General features: G+C 46.0%; 1 protein-coding gene across 3 annotated transcripts in view; it reads left to right on the forward strand.

The window, feature by feature from the left end:
• CTIF (cap binding complex dependent translation initiation factor) overlaps window positions 1-18,803 on the forward strand; it is a 228,764-nt gene that overhangs the window by 1,010 nt on the left and 208,951 nt on the right. The window lies entirely within an intron of this gene.

An 18,803-nucleotide genomic window follows, 5' to 3' on the forward strand; every position in this document is an offset into this window, starting at 1 on the left:
GTGTCGATTGCATGTTGTCTAGACTCGACTCCCGCTCCTCTTCTCCACCCCCCCCCCCACTCCCCATCATTTTCTCTCCCTCCTTTTCGCTTTCCTCCAATGCGGTTTACGGCAGAGAAACCTCTCTGCCAATTTGAGAACTGGGCTTGGCGGCATCGATCCCATCTCTTTTCAAAATGCATCAATCCGACATAATCTCTCCGACACACAGGGATGGTCCCTTGTCAGAATCTGGGCGGGGAGAGGAAGAGAAGGGATGTTACTCATAGTTGTAATTTTCACGCACGCTGTAGCAAAAGCACTCAGATTCTCTCTCTCTCTCTCTCTCTCAAATTAAAAACCCCAAGCCATCGCTTATAAGTCCTTGAAAGCATGTGTGTGCTTTGTTTGAGTGCATATCATGCAACTGCACATTCTTGTTTTTTGTTTGTTTGTTGTTTTAAAGGAAGGGATAAGGAATCTGTCATCCTAGCAGGATTTCCTGTAAAAGTCATCTAGCATCATAACTGCCCAGGGTCTATTCTCTCAACCCTCCTCCATCAATGATGTGCCTTGAGGTCATCTCCCTCCCCTCCCCTCCTCCTCTTGGTTATATAGGATTAATTGTTCAGAGGCTATTGTAATCCTTTTAGCTTCCCCCAATGGCCTTTGCTGCTTTACACAGATTTTTCTGCCCAGTTCTGCACACCCTGTGCAAGGTTTTGATTGTTTTGTTCTGTTCAAGAGGTGGTGGGGTTGATGCATTTCCCCCCAAATTCAGAATGTTTCAAGATTACATTGTTGAAATGAAGAGAAATGGCCAGTCTGGGACATGGTATGAGTGCCCAGGGTGTTATAGCCAGATAGCCATGTTCTACAGTATAGATACACAGGTGTGTTGGGGTCATTAAAATACAGATCTTAGATTAGCTGGATTTTAAATGTTCTGTGGGTTTAAGGGATCCAAGGGGATTCCTATCTCTGTGTGTCAGTGCAACTATGTGTAGAAGCTTACACAAGGACTCTGTTAGTTGATGGTTCAGTGTGATTTGGAGCATACCCTAGTTTGTTTGTTTTCTGATATATATGTTAAAAAAAAAATCTGACAAATTCTGTGAAATAATTGGGTTGGGATTGAATTTATGCTGCTGGCCTCATTTTCTGCTTAATTCTTGATCCAGCCAGAGATGTTCTATCCTCAGATCCCTGACACTTCTTATTAATCCATACTACCTTTTTACTAAGAGGAAATGCAGGGGGTGAGGGTGAGGGTAGAGGATAACAAAATCCAAGATGTCCATTTCTTGGTGCTATTATGAATCAGACTAAGATCCTGTGTGACATGCAATACAATGTTATGCATGTTTACTAAAGCCCTATTGAGTTCAGTGGTACTTACCTCCAGATCAGTGAGCATAGGATTGCAGCTTTACAGTTCCCCATCCTTCCTGCAGTGAAGGTGGAGGGCTATCCTAGGCTGGATCAGCACTCAGACAGATTTGGGTGCGGTCTATTTTCTGGCTATAGTTCTTATTCTGGGACTCCAGGTTGAATTTATTCTCTGCTGCCCTTCACTCCCCAGGCTTCCAATAGCAGTCATGTGTGATCTTTCCTGTCATCCTTAGTCATGGGGAAGGATAAATGCTTCCAGAGGCCAGAAAGAAGGGAGGGGGAGTGACCCTCCTGTTCCTTGCCTCTGCCACGTAAGAGCTTTCTGCACATGGGCTGACAGTGGAAGCTGCTGCAGCAGTGTTAAGGGGAGAACAGATTGCAGCGGGGAGCAGCTGTAGATCAGAGAGCGAGGTGACAGGCTTTCTCCCCCCCCCCCCCATTCTCTTCCTCCATCCTTCCCTCCCTCTAGTGCTGTTCAGAGAAAACAATCTTTGCATTTAGCAGAAGCATCAGCAGTTTGCCAAAGAGCAGTTGCTGGTTTTTATCCACTGCATTTAAGAAATGCTTATGGAAGTGGTGTCAGATTTGTGCTTTTCCAAAGGGCACTGAAATGGCTGGTAGATTATATTGGGCTATTGTGGTTTCTTAGGAGGCTTGTGAGTAGAGAGACTTGAATGGCAAGTGTCTGAATCAGAAATGCAAACTGCTGTTGTAGTTTCTTTCCACACACTTACCTAACACAATCCAAATCATTGTGGGTGGGTAGATTGGTGCTATGCCAAGCCAATGAATGGAGCCTGGATATACTGATGCACACTGTATCTTAGCAGCAGCAAACAGTTTTATGTTTCTTGACTCTACGTACACTTACTGCCGGTGAGAACTAGAAACTTACTTGGGCAAATAATTTGCATTTATATATGAGATGAAATTATTTATCCAGTGTGCCACTGTAGAACATAGATGAAGAATTTGATGCTCTGACTTGGATTCCTGCATTGAGCAGGGGGTTGGACTCGATGGTCTTATAGACCCCTTCCAACCCTACTCTTCTATGATTCTATGATTCTGATTTGTTTTGTGAATCAGACCAGGGAATGTCATGAGCTGGCTCCATTGGAAAAAGTCTTTTAGAGGACACAAAGGTCAGAGTGGTAAAACCTGAGTTCAGGTCCGTACTTGGGCATAAAGCCGATTGGATATCCTTGGGCCAGCCTCTCTCTTAGCCTAACCTACCTTACATGGGCATTATGAAGACTGAAGAGATAGGATCCATTTGTGCTCTAAATTGCTATAGAAACCCTGAATAATCTATCAGAACAGTAGGAACATGTAATGCAGCACCATTTCCCAAAATCATAGTATATAGGAAAAACATCTGAGAGTTTAGAGCAGGGCCTTTTTTGTTGTGGCCTCTACTTTATGGAACTCTCTCCCAAGAAAGGCCACTTACCTGTTTCTATTGATACTTGAAGATCCTTTACAGAAAGCCTCCCCTGCATATGGATACTTGTGTACTGAGCAAGCCAGGATCAAACTGGCTTTAGATCCTGGCTTGTTCTCACTAACCAGTTTGAATCCAAACAACACTTCCCCAAGTTTGGATGTTGAAATTCACAGACAAAGGCTTCCAGTCTCATCCTCCTGGCATGTCAAAGTGGAGGTATTAAGGCAGGGGAGCATGTAAATCTAAGGCTTGCCGTGACTAGTTCATATAGCAAAAAACTAAGTTTTTCTGTTACATCTGAACTAGGCTGTTATCTCTTGGATCCTTATTTATTTATTTATTTATTTCTATACCACCCAATAACCGAAGCTCTCTGGGCAGTTCACAAAAATTAAAACCAAACATCACACAATAAAACAATTTAAAATATACAGAACATTAAAACCGCAATATAACAATACAACCACAATAAAACCTAGCAGCAGTGCAGGAGTTTAAAATACAGATTTAAACAGCAAAGCTAAAAGTTTAGAAAGCTAAAATGCTAAAATGCCTGGGAAAATAAAAAGGTCTTCACCTGGTGCCGAAAGGAATACAATGTAGGTGCCAGGCGAATCTCACTAGGGAGCTCATTCCAGAGCCAGGGTGCCACAGCAGAAAAAGCCCTCCTCCTAGTAGCCACCTGCCTCACTTCCTTTGGCAGGGGCTCACGGAGAAGGGCCGCTGAGGATGATCTTAAGGTCCGGGCAGGCACATATGGGAGGAGGCGATCCTTCAGATAACCTGGCCGCAAGCCATTAAGGGCTTTAAATGTTAATACCAGCACTTTGAATCGGGCCCGGAAATGGACTGGCAGCTAGTGCAGCTGAAAAAGTACTGGCGTAATACGAGCTCGCAGGCCAGTCCCTGTTAACAATCTTGCTGCCCTATTTTGGACCAACTGAAGTTTCTGGACCATTTTCAAAGGCAGCCCCACGTATAACGCATTGCAGTAGTCCAGACGAGACTACTCCCCCAGTGGTTTCATGTAGATGTTAAACAGCATGGGGGATAGAATAGAGCCCTGTGGAACCCCATGGCACAATTGCCATGGCACAGAGCAATAATCCCCCAGCGCCACCTTCTGGAATTGGCCATCCAAGTAGGAGCGGAACCACTGTAGTGCAGTGCTTCCAGCTCCCAACCCAGACAACCTATCCAGAAGGATACCATGGTCGATGGTATTGAAAGCCGCTGAGAGGTCCAGAAGAATCAACAGGGTCACACTCCCCCTGTCCCTCTCCCCTACAATGCCCCTGTAAGGTAAGATAGGCTTGTGTTATCTTCATATTGCAGGTTAATGGGTGAGGAAACTGAGGGTAAAGAGGGATACCTATTAACTTCATAAATTGAGGTGAGATTTGAGCCAGCTCATGGTTCCAGGTCACGGGAAGTAATAACTCTATTCTCTGTTATTCAGGCTGCATTTGGAGTAGTGTGTCCAGTTCTGGGCACCATCTTTTAAGAAGGATACTGACAAACTGGAGCATGTGGTGAAGATACTGAGGGCTCTGAAAACCAAGTCCAGTGAGGAATGGGTGAAAGAACTGGGTATGTTTAGGCTGAAGAAGAGAAGGTTAAGAGAAATCCTTATAGGGGTCTTCAAGTATCTGAAAGGCTGTCATGCAGAAGATGGAGGAGAGTTGTTCTTGGTTGCTCCACATGGCAGGGTGAGAACCAACAGGTGGAAGTTGCAAGGGAAGCAGATTTCGGCTATGAACTAGGGAAACGTCTTAATAGTGAGGGATGTTCAGTGGAGCCATTGCCTCGCGAGGTGGTGGGTTCTCTGTTGCTGGAGGCATTTAAGCAGGAGCTGAGCGGCTGTATCTGCGGTTGCTGTGGCTGCATCCCGCGTTGCAGGGCCTGCACTGAGTGGAGGGTTTGACAAGAACAGGGGTGGGCATACGTGGTCTGAGGGCCGTATGTGGCCCTCCATGGCCTTGAGCGCATCCCCTGCTGCCCCCTGCTGCTGCCCCCACACTGCTGATATTCAGCAGCAGCAGCAGCAAAAAAAGGCAAACTGCTACAGAGACTCAAAAGGGCCAAATTTAGCTTGTTTCCAAGCTAGATTTTGCTTTTTTGAGTCTCCATAGCTGTTTGTAGCCACATTTATGTGGCAAACCACCATTTTGTTTTATTTTTTGCCTGCCCCTGGGGGAGTCCAGGGCCTGGAAATTGGACCCCAGAGCTCCTTAAGTTGCCCACTCCTGCACCAGATGATCTCCAAGGCCCCTTCAACCTTACCTCTCAGATTTGCTCTTTCAGTCACTGTGCTGCTGCACCAGCTCCAGTCCCCCTATCCAGGCACCCTGCTCTGTATGCTTCCATCCCACACAAGCAGGCACTTTCCCTACTATGCTCTGGAGAAAACATCAATTGGCTATTTCTGGCTATGCTAAAAGTTGGGGGTGGATCACAAAATTGGGTGCTCTCCACTCTTGTTTGCAAACTCCCCCCCCCCATATATGGATATATAGCCTGGTTTTAAGATCACTACATTGGCACTATAAACTATGGTTAGGGCTAACCAAGATTTGAAACTAGTTGCATTGAGTGAGGACTGCCAGTAGCAGCCAGAAAGTGCCGCCTCTTCTTTCAAAGACTGGGGGATGCCCTCTGTTGTCAGCTACTGCCTGATTTCATGGTATGTGCCAGTCCTTGGGGAATGATATTTCAAGAGCAAGCAACTCTGTTAGTTGCCGAGCACTGTGGTGGAAAAGCCTGACATGCTGAAGGGCTGAAGCTACTTTTGCATATTTTAGTTGCCTAAGAGAGCAGGTTCATACATGCAGTCTCATCGCTTGCTGACCGCAGCATTGAGAGTCCTGTGAGGGGCAGTTGAAAGAGCCGGTTATGTTCAACCAGGAGAGGGCAAAATGAAAGAGAGACATGATAGCGGCCTTCAAATATCTGAAGGGCTGTCATGGAGAAGATGGGGCTGGCTTGTTCTCTGTTGCTCTAGACGGCAGGGCCAGCACCAGCTAGGGATGTCAGAGGAATCTGGCTGGAGGGTGGAGCTCAATGAGCTTTTGTTGGCTCGGCCCCCCAGACTCCTTTCCGACTTCCACCAGCTGGCCCAACTTGGTCCACAGCGAATCGGGCCAGCTGGTAAATTTTCCACTTTTGCACGGTGATGGTGGCGGTGACAGGGAGGGAGGGCTGTGCCGCCGCTCTGCCCTCCCTCCCTGTTGCCGCTGCATAACCTCTTTCCCTGCCGCTGCACAACCTCTTTCCCTGCTGCTGCCAACTCCAGCCCATTCTCCGGGCTGGGGCTGGTGCTAGCAGTGAGAGAAGGAGGGTTGCACTGTGATGAGGGAGGGAGGGAACCTTATCGGGTTTTTCCCCATAAATTCCAATTTCTGCACTTTATGGCTGCAATTTGCACAAATTACAGCTGAAATGTGCAGGAACTGGAATTTACAGGAACACCCCCCCCCCCCAATAAAGTTCCCAGATTTCAAGAACAAACCCCCAGATTTCAAGAACAAACCCCAAACTCAGCTCTCAAAGGCAAACCAAGTTGGGGTCACCGCAGGAAACCATCAGGCCCCAAATGGGCTAGATTAACCTTCAAGAGACAGCTGTAGAACCAATAGGTGGAAGTTGCAGGAAACAGAGTTTGGCCAAAACATTAGGCGAAACATCGTAACAGTAAGAGCTGTTCATCATGGAAGAGCTGGAGGTATTGAAGCAGGGGCTGGATGGCCATCTCCCAGGGATGCTGTAGTTGTATCCTGCATTGAAGATCCTGAGCTAAGCAGTGGGTTGGATTAGATGACCTCCAAAGTACATTCTAACTTCCTATTTCTGAGAGGCACCTGTCATGTGTTAAATAGGCACTGCAGATAGCAATCCTACAACTCCCCCAGCCAGCTGGCTGGGGAATGCTGGGAGTTGTAGGACTTTTGTTTGTCTAACCATGCATAGGATTGCACCCATAGTCGATCATGCTAATGAGTTTTAGTTGAATTAATTGATCAATTAAATCTGCATAAATGTGCATATGGGGAAACAATATTCTAAAAATGTTTTCTTTGTATTTAGATGGGGGTGTGTGCTGTAGGCTAGCAAATATCACTTTAGAAGACGCATTCTCACACATGAGAGAAGTCTTCTTTAAAGGTGGTGCTGAGCATCTGCAAGTTTTGTGCCAGGGGTGCAGAACCTCTTTCAGCCGAAGGGCCAGATTCAATTTCAGGGGAACTCTTGGGGCGGCATTCCAGTGGTGGGCAAAGCCAAAGGCAAAAGGGGCAGAGCCAAAATCCCAAAACAGCATCTTTTGGCCTAAAGGTCTTATTGCCAGGAAATAAGCCTTAGGAGAGCCATTTCAAGCTTTTAGAATGGGGGGACAGCTGTGCAAAAGCCAGGAAGCCACCAAGTAATCGGGGGTCAGGGGGAAAGGGGTGTGGCCATCTAGAGAAACCCAATTGGGCTGCGTTCAGCCCATTGACCTGAGGTTCCACACCCCTATTTTATATGTACCTGTATTTAAAAAGAATTGGGAGCACCTCTTCTATTGATTGAAATGTGTTCTAAGTGATTAATTTACCCAATGAAACATTGCAACCCCAGTCCATTGTCATTGCTTACATAGCCACAACAGAACCAACCATGCACAAGGGGGAGATATCCACAGAATGGGGAAACCCCAAGGTTTGCAGAAGTACAAAAAATTAGAATTTTAAAATTCTTCAAAGGCAGGGAACTGCAAAAACAGCTCAGTTGAAGATTGAGTCCCAGTGGCCACATAATGCTGACTATTTGGGGTGGGCTGGGGAGAAGAGTGGGTGGGAGGGAGAATGGATGATCCTGGAAGAGGAGATTTCATTTCATAACTGGCTGCCTGGAGCAGTGAAGAGGCCAGGATGAGTGGCTCAGTGGCAGAGCACCAGCTCTGCATGCAGAAGGTCCCAGGATTGAACCCCAGGTAGGGCTAGGAAAATAAAAAGGTAAAGGTGTCCCCAACCAGTCGTGTCCGACTCTAGGGTGCGGTGCTCATCCCCGTTTCTAAGCCGAAGAGCCAGCGCTGTCCGAAGACGCTTCTGTGGCCATGTGGCCGGCATGACTGAACACCGAGGTGCATGGAACGCTGTTACCTTTCCCGCCGAGGCGGTACCTATTTACTTGCAATTTCTTGCTTTCGAACTGCTAGGTTGGCAGAAAAAAGGAAAATAGGGCTAGGAAAAATCCCAAGTAGGGCTAGGAAAAATCTCTGCCTGAAACTTTGAAGAGCCGCTGCCAGTCAGTGTCACCAATACTGGGCTAGATGGAGCCATGGCCTGACTCAGTGTAAGGCAGCTTCCTACGTTCCTATGCCCAGGTTGTTCTTGCATATCGCACTTTGCATTCTGCTCTTCCTCTGAATGACATATGTGGAGTTTCTCCCATTTTATTTTTTTCCCTCACAACAACCCTCCGAGGCAGTTTAGGCTGAGAGATTGTGAGTGACTCAACTGAGGGGTATGAAGGTTGCTGTGTTGTCTTTAGTGATATATGCACACACATATATCCTTGAGTAAAGTCAGCAATGCTTTTGAGGGCAACTGTCCACACAACCAAAATGATCAAGGCACTGGAGCAACTTCCCTAAGAGGAAAGGTTACAAGATTTGGGGCTGCTGAGCTTAGAAAAATGATAAGGGGGGGATATGTGATAGAAGGGTATAAAATTATGCATGGTGCGGAGGAAGTGGAGAAGGAAAATCTGGGCTCATCCCATGAAGCTGAATGGTGGGAGGTTCAGGACAGATAAAAGGATGGACCTTGTCACACTGTGCATAGTTAAAACTTCCTGACTGTTAGAGCAATACGACAATGGAACCAACTACCTAGGGAGGTGGTGGGCTCTCCCACACTGGAGGCATTCAAGATGAGGCTGGACAAGCCACCTGTCAGGGATGCTCTGACTTGGATTCCTGCATTGAGCAGGGTGTGGGACTCGATGGCCTTGTAGGCCCCTTCCAACCCTACTATTCTATGATTCTAAACTATGGAATTCACTTCCACAAACTGTAGTTGGATAGCTTTAAAAGGAGCTTAAATAAATTCATGGAGGATAAGGCTATCAATAGCTACAAGTCATGATTGCTATACATTACCTCCCGTGTCAGAGGCGGTATGTCAGTTGCTGGAGAACATAAGCGGGAGGGTGCTGTTGCACTCCTGTCCTGCTTGTGGATTTCCCATGGCCACGTGGTTGGCCACTGTGTGAACAGAATGCTGGATTAGATCAGTCTTTGGTCTGATCTAGTAGGGGATGTTTTATGTTTTCAAGCAGGATGTCCCCAGTCCAACATTTACCTCTTCCATGAGCTCACTTGATGGCCTTTCCTCGCATGTAACTAACCTGAGATAGTCCAAACAACAGTTCAGCAAAACATGGTTTTCTCACCATGGCTGCAGGCTTTTGTTGTCCGTCTCTCTTGACCTCAGCAACCCATCCGCAATATGGGGGTAATGACATTGTCCTATATTTGCAAAGTTGTTGTAAGGATGCATGTGAAGTGTATTTGTAGTCTAAAGTCTTATATAAATACTGAGACCACGATAATGATGACGATAACGATTAACAGCATAATGACAGCGCTGTGGTGTTTTTCCCAGTAGGCGTGCAGAAAGAAAGTTTCCTAAGAAAAAGCAGGTCAGCACAACCTGTGACCTACGAAGCAGAATGTGGCCCGAGGGCTGAATAAACCCTCTGGCTTTGTTACCTGTCCATGGTTGCTGCCTCCATCACCTTGCTGAGTTCACAAGTTGCGCAGTCCTCCTTATGAAGCAAAATTTTCTCTGTGCAAATTTAAACGTCTTTTAAAAAGTGGACGGCACACTCCTCTATGAGACTGTACCACCTCCAGAATGTATGTGTATAGAATCGTAGAATAGTAGGGTTGGAAGGGGCCTACAAGACCATTGAGTCCAACCCTCTGCTCAATGCAGGAGTCCAAGTCAGAGCATCCCTGACAGATGGCTGTCCAGCCTCGTCTTGAACGCCTCCGGTGTGGGAGAGCCCACCACCTCCCTAGGTAAAGGGAGTGTAGGAGCACATAAATGTGCTATTACATCACAGTCTCCTTGCTCATGGAAATTCTTGCATCAGGAAACAGCCCTTTCCCCCTATACTGCAGCGTCTCTTGCAGTGAATATCATAGGAAGATAGAAACCTGCCTTATACTGAGTCAGACCATGGGTCCATGTAGCCCAGTATTGTCAACACTGACTGGCAGCAGCTCTCCAGTGTTTCAGGCAGGAGTCTTTCCTAACCCTACCTGGAGATTGAACCTGAGACCTTCTGCATGTAGAGCATGTACTCTATCACTGAGCTATAAAGATGTTTCTCTTCAAACCCTCGGGGATGCATAACGGACATGAAGTGGGAAGCCATCATTAGCTCTCTCTCTCCTGGCTGCATGTCCACTGCATTCTTCCTACGTATTTTATGGTGCTCACTGCAACAAATAAAGTAGCATTAAAAAGTGGTGGTGGCAGGGAACCAGCCTTTGTGGCAAAATTTAATGTACTGAACTTCTGAAAATCCAGCAGGCACATTTATCCTGATCTTCTTCAGGGAGACTTGTATAAACTCAACAATACATAAACTTAGGACAAAAACAACAGATCTTTTTCAAGGGATACCCGCTCTTTAAAATATTTGTCTGATTTGTAAACATTTTGTATCTTTTAAAGAAGTAGTTATATGTTACTCAGTAGATACTATCTTGTAAAGAGATATAAGATGTTTACAAATCAGATTGGCACCTTGAAGAGACAATGTAAGATATTTGTTTTAGCCCTGGGTTTACATATCTATTGTCTTTATGTAAGTATTCCTGCAGAACTATGTTGTTTGTGTAGAGATGTGAAGGCCTGTGAAAAAACTGGGAAAATTTGGGAAAAAATCAGTTTTTTTCCGAGGACTGTTTTTGTTTTTTTTCTGAAAGAATTGAACGGTTTTGGATTATGAAATATTTTATTTTAGAATTTAAGATGAAGTGTTTATAAATTGTTACCCAGCCTTTACTCCCCCTAAAATGATTTCTAAAAACTATGTAATAAGAACACTTACTACTCTAGAAAGACTAGAGATGTCAAATGTCTGGAAATAATGAAGCCATGGGGGGAGATGTTTTTTAAACCTCTCTGTAAGATTCCCAGCATAGTTCTTTCATTCCTTATTAAAATTATTGACCTAAAGTATATTTTACTGATAGACATTTATGCTCAGTTTCCCAACATGTGAGTAGAGTCACCACTGTGCATTCTTGACAGCTTGGGTTTTGTTCTGTAGTGTCCTGCTTTCTGATGCTGTAGCAGTAATTTAAGTAGTTCTGATTTATTCAGGTAGCAATTACAAATTTACTGAGTTTACTTTTCAAAGTTTTAAAATATAATGATAATTTTTATGAGCAAACTAAGTCATACTTCAGATAACTTCAGGAAGAGAAAGGCTGCTTTATGTTCCTAAAGCAGCCCTCCCCAACTTGGTGCCCTCCGGATGTTTGGCCTGAGGCTGATGGGAGCTGAAGTCCAAAATATCTGGATGGTGCCAAGTTGGCAAAGGCTGTCTTACCGCAACAAAGTGCCTTTAGATCTGTAAAGAGCACTTCAAAAAAGAAGTATTGCTCATTTTTTGATTGTTCCAAAATTTCCAATTTTTCCACACCCCACACCCCCCCCGGAAAAAAACAGTTTTTTCCCCATGACCTCAAAATTTCTGGACATTTTACATCTCTATTCTTGTGACTATGTTAGATTTTTATAGGATTTACAAAGTTCAGTAAATGTATTAATCTTACACCAGGATCTGTCCTTTGCAATGAACACCAGCATTCATGTGGCAGACACGATTGCCGTGTAGAGTGCAAATTGGAGCTCACTCTCTTTAGATCAGGTGGAGAATACTGGGAGAGAGCAGCATCGTTTTGTTAGGAAAAGTACATTACTGAATGTCTGGTACAGCTCTGTCCCTTTTTATATTGGCTCACTTGGCATCAGACAGCTCCAAAGTTGCCATAGTACCCCTCTGGGATTCTCTAGGAGCAAGGGACTTCTGATCCCAGTTAAGCTGTTGCAATCAACACTAAATTCACAGCTACGCCAATGACATCAGCAGAGTTACATCAGCCTGTCAGAATCTTGCCATGAGACACATGGCCTGTCTTAGCTCATTGTCTTTTTCTGTAGTGAAGCAAGTTTCTCTCTGCCACACAACCGTGCACACACACATATATGCATGCTCACTTTTTTGATGTCCTTTTTGTTTAAGGCTTGTGTGTGTTTTGTGTAGAAATCAGGAGTAATGCTGGACTGGTTTGGAAATGAAAGCAACCGTATCTGGGGATGTTCTTTGTGGATGAGGCCAGACGCTATCTAGTTTTACCATTCTGTTTATGGCCATCCAGGTGCCTCTGGAAAGATACAAGGAAGGCATTTATCTCCAGCATCTGGTATTCAGAGATATACTGCCTTTGTACATGGAGGTTTCATTTAGTTATCACAGCTAAATAGTTGGTGAAGGAAGTGCTGAAACTGGTCCTGAAATATTTGGTAAATTAAAAAATCTCAGTCTTTCTCAGGGGAAATTATTTATTTATGCTGCTTTTATACTGTTTAATATCCAAAAATCTCTAAGTGGTTATATAATACAGTATGAAAACAATATAAAAACAATGTAAAATAATAAATAAATATGTTACGATAGAAACAGTGTTAAAAGAGACCAGTTTTCAGACATTTTTCAGAATTCAGATGTGAAACCCACCCCCTGCAGTCTGAAGGGCCAAGAAAGGCCTATACCACTTTATTTTCCTTTTAAAAAAAACCCCAGACAAAACAGAACTGGCCCTTTGACCTACTTTGCAGGATCGTTGTGGAGGGGGGGGGGAAATAAGACCGAGAAGCACTTAACACATTTCAAAGTTCCCTATAAATAATCAGTGGTGGTATTTGCCTTTTTGACATACAAGCCTGGGATTGGAATGCCGGTGCCAGATTTTGTACTTTGAGTCCAAGGGTAAATCTTGCATCATGCAATCTGATCAGACTGAGTATGTTGTCCTTGGCTGAAACACACACACACACACACACACACACACACACACATTGTCTGCTGTGTGAAAACATCTGTCTGGCATTTATAATGCTTGAAAGGTAGGTGATCATTACTCTGACTTTGCATTGAGCTGGCTTTCCAGGTGCATGCTACAAGTCTCTTTCTGAAAGTCTCGAGGGAGGCTGGAAAGGTCAGGTATCTGGCGGGTTGTTCATGTGCAAGGATTACACTGAGACTGTTACACCGGCTAGATGGTTATGTTGATTAGAACCGAGATACTTATTGATAAGATATTTCTGTATGCAGAACAGCTGAACTTGTGCCTGAGTACAAGGCTTTGTGGGAAAACAGCCTGAGTATTTAAAATCTAATCTATAGGGGGTGTTGGCTATCGATCAGTGCAAAAAAGAACACCCCAAAACCGATGCATGGGGTCACCTTTGCAGTTAAGTAAAAGGTATGCAGATGTGCTGACACTTTTCTAGGAAGGACAGATGTATTCCTCAAAACTTTGGGAGTTGGCCAGAAAAGCCCTCGGGCAATACAAAGGGTGCTTCAGGCATTACCTGTATCATGGCATCATTCTTCTTTTTATTGGTGATGCTGTCAATGAGGACAGCATTTTACTTATTCAGTAAAGTCCCAAACGGCCATCAGATGGCCACTGCTTTTCAACAGCTGGCCAAGGCGGTACTCATGGAGCTGAGCTGGGCTGGGAAAGGCAGACAGGCTGACCCTGGAGGAGAAGGCATTTTCACCAGCAGCGAAGGCTGGCAGGCAGGCCTCCTCCTCCTCCTTGGTGTGGTACATGCAGTCCTTCATGTCTTAAAATGTCAGTGTGTGTCTCTATCCGGAGAGTTGTGTCTTTGGGCTGTATCGGTCTGTACCAGTTCTAAGAAATGTAACATTGGAAAGGGACCCTGAATCGCAGCAGAAAACTCGTGTGGCCGTGACACCCGGTGTTTAAGGTGTCAATGCCCGAAGATTGGGGTGGGCATGTTTAGTGTACTGGATGGAATAAATGAAATACAGGCCAAGGGAGCTGTCCACAAAGGAGGTGGCCATGATTCAGTACTGTTGCCTTATAGAAACCTTCCCCAACCTGGTGCCTCCAGTTGTTTTGGAGTACAATTCCCAGAATTCCAGACCATTAGCCATGCTGGCTGGAGCTGATGGTAGTTGGAAGTCCAGAGCATCTGGAGGGCGCGCAGTTGGGGAAGCCTGCCCTGTGCTATTGGCTCCAGTGAGCCTCCAGCAGGGCCTGTATAATCCTTGTATTGGCTGTGGTTGGAGCATTTATCCACTCATTCATTTATCCACTTGCCCCCACCTGCCTGTTGGATCTCTGCGTGAACTGTTGCTCTTGGGCTGGCCTCCTGCCAGCTATCTGGAGGTATGCTCAGAACAGTGACAGTGAAGGAAAGGGGCTCCTCTAAGTAATTCTTAGCCTTACGCATTCCAAAAAAGTATTATGTTATTTCTTTCTTGCATTTCTATACCGCCCCATAGCCGAAGCTCTCTGGACAGTTTACAAAAGTTAAACCCGTTTGGGGGCAGCAGTGGTGTGCCCCCAGTTTTCGTTCAGAAAGAGATGTGGTTCTTGGCTAGAGAAATCCGGGAAGCACTGCCTGAAAAGGATCCTAACGTGAAGAGGATCCAGTGGTGCTCTCTGAAGGCAGCAGTCCCAAGCATGCTGATTTGGAGGTGGACCTGTGGGTTTCAACAGAGTTGATGTCTGAGTAAACATGATTAGGATCAAGCTGTAGGTTGACCATGACACTAGCATCCTTTTTACTCCTCTTGTGCTTGGCAGGAGAGGAGTTACAAACCGAACTTGTAGTGAGCAGTTGTTAAACTTGTTTTGAGGCAGTCTGGGATTTCTTTGGGATTCAGACTAGAAGGTTGAGTGTTTACATTGGCCTTCTCCAGGCATTTGGGATCAAAGATGTGAAGGGGCTCCCATAGACGTGCAGGATTACCTCATCCCCGTGGCTGTGACTTACTGATTGCATTTGCACATCATGCTAACTCCTAGTTTATTTAAACTATGGTTTGTTGCCCTACGCAGGGTTTGTCTGGCAGACAATTGATGAAACCATGGTTCTCTCAGTTCCCTGGGTTTCCCCCCCCCTTCGCCCACTCCCTCCCCATATCCCAAATGGTTTGGCACTGCTGTAGTACTGGTAGGACTTCACCTCGTCAGCTGCCTGCTTACCATTGGTCTGTTCTACATATGGGCATGGAAGATTCACTGGCTGTTCAGCTCCCCACCCCCTGCCATAGCATTGGAAATCTTCCTTTCGGAGAACATTAACCCTTTCTCACCATGGTGGTATTCTTGACCTCTGGAGATGGGGTAGCTGGTGTGAGCACTTTGCAAAAGGCAGAAATCTCTTTTTGAGGTAACCTCTGATGGTCTGAAGTTCCTGGCTTCTGAGGGGTGAGGTGGAGACAGCTTGGTACATGCAGTTTGGCAATGAGGTGCTGTGCTCAATAACTAGTCCTTGAACCTACCCGCCCCCAGTGCTGTCAGGAGCAGTGCTGAGCTTCAGGTGTGGGTGGGCGGGAAGCATATCTGCCTGGCTGGTGTTGCCAGGCGGACTTCCCTGTTAATGGAGGTTTAGGCAAAGGGCAAGCAAGAGCGCGGCTGCCTGCGGAGCGGCTGGTGGTTCTGACTACTCTTGCCCACCACCTCTGTAGCCTTGCAAAACAGCCCATGAACCACCCACGATTGCGAGTTCACACATAACGACAATCCATGGTTTAACAACCCAGAGTTCACAACTTGACGACAAATCATGGCTTCTCTTTCTGGGTTGGTCATGGTTAACAAACCACGGTTAGCGCGGCTACCTTCGCGCATCACAACCTGGAATTCAACAACCTATACTGTGGGTTAGCATTACGTGTGACCCAGGTGGGTAGGTCACTATAGACATGGTGCCCTGTCTCATCTTGAGCCCCTGTGAGCGCTTTGAAAATAATACTGACCAACCTTAGATTGGGTTGGCGCAAAGCAGCGTCCCTCCGCACTTTCTGGAAGGTGAAGCACACTTCTTTTCTGAATTAAATGTCTGAGTCACTGTTCTAAGCAAGCTTGGAAGGATGCAGACTCAGAGCAACGACTACACAGAGAATCGACGGCAACTGGCAGACTTCTCTGAGAACAAAGAAATCTGCCGTGGGCGTGATTGAATGATCTAATGCAAAAGTGCGGCAGAATAACTCGCCCCCAGTGGAGGCACAGAGGCAGGGGGCAAGGCCCGAACAAGGAACTGTGCAGAGGCATGGCAGGCAGCCTCTCTGCGGATGAGTGCTTTGGGCTCACGTGAGCCTTTAATTTATTTCTCCAGGCCGACTAGCAGCAGTCTTGTGGCATGTTAGCTTGCCGTGGCCCACAGTCTGGGAGCCGAACAACCCATTAGGCTAATCACATAGTGTGTAGCTTGGGGTTATCTTTTTATGTACTCTAAAGTCTGTGTGGCCTTGATTTGGATACTCCAGGACAGGACGATTAAACCTTCCGCCACCAGCATAATCTCTGGCCATTGGCCGTGCTGTCTGGGACTGATAGGAGCTGTGGTCCAAAACAGCTGGAGGGTACCGCCAAGGTGCCTATCCCTGCTCTAGACACTTCCAAACCTTTCTTAACAATATGATGAATGGGACTCTGAATGTTGCACATACACAACATTGTAGGAATTGCTAATAAGAATGTTATGATATGTTGTAAGAATAGGTTTCTAAAAACATAAATGAATCCTGGAGGAAGTATGATCTGGTTTTCCTGTGATGCAGGACTTGGAGCCTTTTGCTAGCCAGTCTGCAGGATTAATTAAAGGCCACCCTCCCGCTGTTCTGGGTTTTCATTAAGCACTTATCACTGTGTGTGTTTAGCTTTTGTTCTGTGCTCCATTGTTGCAGATGGTAAAGAACTGTGGCTGATGAGTTAGCTGAACTTTGACCTGCTCTACTCCATCTGGATTGTTCTGCTGACCGATAGAGATCTATAAAGAATCTGTAATGAAGTTTTGGGTTCATATCCTCCCCCTCCTCCCCCCCCCCTTTGCCTCTTTCATATAATTTCAAAAAAGGGTAAGGAGATCCTTGGAAAAAGAAAATGGGAGTCTATGCATGTTTGCTTTTGTGCTAAAGATGGTGAGCCAGCTCCAGGACTGAAATTGTGACTGGTTCAAACAGGGCTGGCCTCAAGGGTAGGCATGGTTGGGCACCGTCCAAGGGCCTACACCCCAGCAGGGGCCCACTGGCGAGACTCCCCTGGAGTTGCTCCTCCTTCCCACCATTGCAGCCTGCTTGTTCAACTGCCTCTTGCTCTTGGCCAGAGAATGGTGCTGGTGAGAGGGAGGAGCAGGAGATGCCACGGCCAACTTGCTCACTGCCTCCCTGGCTCCCCATGATGAGAAAGTGGATGAGGAGCAATAGCAGCTGGTGACAATGGCAGCGTGAATGTGAATTTGCTGAGGGAGGAGGCCCGTTGAGAGTGTCTTGCATAGGGCCCCTCCAAAGCCTGGAGCCAGTGCTGGGTGCAAAACAGTAACAACAACCCTGTGAATCAGTTGTCCAGTCAGTATTGAGGCAGCAATCTAATACACACTTTACTGGGAGAAAGTCCTACTGAACTCAAGGGGTCTTGCTTCTGAGTAGATATAAAAACACCAAAAAACACATAAAACGCAACAGCGTTCTGTTGCCATGGTGGAAGCTCTACAGCGGGACATGAGCATTCTCCTGCTCCTGCCCCCTAGCAAAAGAGCCTTCAGTGTGGTGGCCCCCTTCCTGTGGAATTCCCTGCCTTGCAGGTCAGGCAGGTGCCAACATTGTGTTGCTTTTGGCACCTCCTGAAAACACTGTCATTTCAGAAAGCCTCCCTTGAGTGACCGGTCGCGGTTTGTCAAACTTGGTTTTATGAGAGCTCTGTTTCATTTTTAAAAAATTATTTTAACATAGCGGTTTTATTCTTTATCCTATCTGCTATTCACTGCTCCAAGATCTTTGGATGTGGAGAGGTATATAAATATAAACAAACAAACAATAAATAAATGGTATTGAGAGCCACAGTGTCTCTGATAATGGAGGTAATTGCATAGTCGTTGTGCTGATAGCCGTTGAAAACCTTATCCTTCATGAATTTGTCTGATCCCTTTTTAAAGCCTCTTAGGTTGGTGGCCATCGCTATGACCTGGTTCACACAATGCAACAGCCCATGGTAGATTATCACCCTTGTTTGTTTCAGGATTATCACCCTTGTTTGTCATGCTGTCTGAACCGAGCGCAGTTTCCTCAGAGCCGTTTGTTAACTACACCCAGCCACCCTGCGAACCCATGGCTTGTTGGGCTATTCAGGGTGGCTTGTTTTCAGAGTGGCTTGTTGTGATGTGTGAAGCCGCCCGAGTGGCTTATGCGTGGTTTGTCAGAAAGAGCTACAGAGCTGCTTGGCAAGAGCAGCTAAAACCCCGGTCGCTCCTTGTGATCTTGCTAGTGCCACCTCTTCCCTCCCTCCTCCCTCGCAATCCCCCCTCCTTCGATAGCGATACTACTTTTCTTTTTACCTTCAGGCAGATTTGCGCCTATGTAACTGTGCACAGGATTCCAAGTGTGGTCACACCACAGAGTTGTATAAATAAAGCCGTTACGATATTGACAGCTTTCTTTTCGATCCCTTTTCTGATGATCCCCAGTATGGGATTTGCCTTTTTCCCAGCTGCCACACACTGGGTTACCATTTTCATGTATAGAAGTGGGACAGTGAAAGCATTAGATGGGGTTGCACTCCCTCTGAAAGATCAGGTCTGTAGTCTGGGGGTACTCCTAGATCCATCATTGTTGCTGGAGGCCCAAGCGGTCACGGCGGCTCGGAGTGCCTTTTACCAGCTTCGGC

Source organism: Heloderma suspectum, chromosome 2 (assembly GCF_057233095.1).
Source record: "Heloderma suspectum isolate Gila_16-S chromosome 2, 16-S_ref, whole genome shotgun sequence".
Taxonomy (NCBI): Eukaryota; Metazoa; Chordata; class Lepidosauria; order Squamata; family Helodermatidae; genus Heloderma; species Heloderma suspectum.